The sequence below is a fragment of the Rhagoletis pomonella genome, unplaced genomic scaffold (assembly GCF_013731165.1).
Source record: "Rhagoletis pomonella isolate Grant_MI unplaced genomic scaffold, Rhpom_1.0 Rhpom_scaffold_00006, whole genome shotgun sequence".
NCBI lineage: Eukaryota > Metazoa > Arthropoda > Insecta > Diptera > Tephritidae > Rhagoletis > Rhagoletis pomonella.
In genome coordinates this window covers 31,626,613-31,629,076 of record NW_023458560.1, presented here as the reverse complement: position 1 = coordinate 31,629,076, position 2,464 = coordinate 31,626,613, and positions in this window count along the sequence as shown.

Below are 2,464 nucleotides of genomic sequence, written 5' to 3'. Positions count from 1 at the left end.
CGGTTTCTCTTATGAGAAACCAGCAGTAATGACCCATCATTGCGACGTCCCAGAATCCTTGATATCGATTCTCAATTAATTTCATTTGCTGATGAAACCTTTCGCCATGTTCATCACTTTCGTCGCCAAGATTTGCCGGAAAAAAGCTCAAATGTGAGTGGAGAAAGTGAATTTTTAAAGACATATTTACGCCCATTTTCGCATAATTATTGATTAGGTCGTTCACTATCTGCTCTTAGTTAGGGCTTTTGTGTCTACCGAGAAAAGAAGCAACGACCTTTTCAAAGGATTCCCACGCTGCTGCCTCAACTGATGAGAGTAGTCCTTTGAATTGATTATTGTTGATCAACTTTCTTATTTGTGGTCCAACAAAAATACCTTCCTTTATCTTGGCTTGAGAAATATCTGGAAAAACTGTTTTCAAATAGTCGAATGCTTCGCTTTCTTTGTCCAAAGCCTTAACAAAGTTTTTAATGAGACCGAGCTTGATGTGTAAGGGTGGAAGTATGATTTTCTCTTTCTTGACAAGAGGGGTGTATTTGATGTTATCCACACCAACGGTAAACTCGACTCTTTCCGGCCAATCCTTTCTGACGTAGTGGTCCTTACGAGCTCGGCTATCCCACTTGCAGATGAAGCAGCAGTGCTTGGTGTAGCCACTTTGTAGACCGCATAGCATTGCAACGACTTTGAGATCAGAACATATTTTCCAATCATGCTCTTCATATTTGATAAATTTGAGTATTTTTTGCATTTCCTCGTAGGTTTCCTTTGTATTTACTGCATGTGCAATCGGGATAGAAGGCTTTTTGTTACCAATATGCAATAATACAGCCTTCAAACTCAGTTTATTGCCGTCTATGAACAATCGCCACTCTTTTGAATCATATGTTTGACCAAACTCTTTGAATAAACCAGGGATGTCGTTGCAGTAGCATATACTGTCTTTCTTGGTATAGTGTTTGGAAAATGGTTCGTGACGAGTTCTACTATATGTCACCTTAACATCGGATGACACAAATTTAAATTGTTGCATACGAGAAGTGTGGATCTCGGCCTTTTCCTTGGATAGTTCCAAATCTCTTATCCAATCATTAAGTTGTGCTTGTGACAGAACGTTTCTTTCGTTTTCCATGCGAAATTCAGTACAACTTGATCCCCCGCTCTCAGATGTTACTGTTGACAATGGAACTGGATCCGCAACTGCCGTTGAATGTAGTACTGGTACTGTAGGTACGCTAGCATAGGTTACTCCTCTTGATCTTCCAACGCCAAGTACTTTTGTTTGACAAATATAACACTCTATTGAATGGCAAGTAGGTTCTCTCCATATCATTGGTGTATCAAATTTTGTTTGTTGTCCTGATTCCCACTGAATCAATTCTACTCGACACGATGTACACAAAGTGTTCGGTGTCCATGGTTTTTCAGCATTTTTAGGCTCAATTCCAAAATACTTGGAGTATAAAGTTTTGATATGATCTGAGAACACTCGTCGTCGCCTTATGATAGTATATTGGCCACACATGAAACAGAACATATCTGGATCCTTATTACACTCAAATTCTCGCGTCCTTTTACTCATTTTATTTTTTTTAATAAATCACGGTTTTGAAATTAGACTTATGAACTGAACTATCTCCGGCGAGCCTTGAAGATGTTATGAAGTTTCAAAGCGCATTAACTCATATTTATACTCGGAACAAGAATAAAATTGAAAAAATCAAATCTTACCTAGACAGAAAGGTTCCTTTTTATAACAAGCCGGGAAAAGAAAATACTACCTGTTTTAGATGTAGGCTTTAGAAATTTTCTGTGTCTTATAATTTTGAAAATCTACCTGCATACTTACCCATAACTGACGGAAATACATGTTTATAACTACATGCCTACAGCAGGTTTCGAACCCAACCACTCTTCCTTTCGATGCAACCACTCTACCTACTATAATACAATTCGAGTATTAAAAGTACTATTTGATTTATTTAAAGAAAAAGTGTTATCATTGTTATGGTGTTATTCGTTTATCCGGATAATATCTCACTTGCACTTTATACCTTTAATATATGTATGTATGTATAGGTACATACATTGAAGTTGCGCAACCTGGGTATTTTTATTTGATCGCTTATAACTTACGTAGTTTTGCATCGATTTTCTTCGATGATAGCTTATTTCTTTTTGTAATATAACAGAGCTTAGGGAGAAAAAAAAAATCTGCAAAAAAATAAAAGGTTTTCGAGATCCTTCCCCGCAAAGTACAATTTTTTTTATATTTTTACAAAAAAAATTGAAAAAATCGGTAATGATTGTTCGTTATCTTTGAATCTACAGGGCCTAGCAAAAAGTGTTGTATGCACAGTTTATAGAATTTTTACCTTTTAAAAGCTTCAAACCGTTTTGGAATTGCTTAATTCGTTCTTGAGATATATATGATAAAGTGGACCCAATTTTTTTTTTTTTT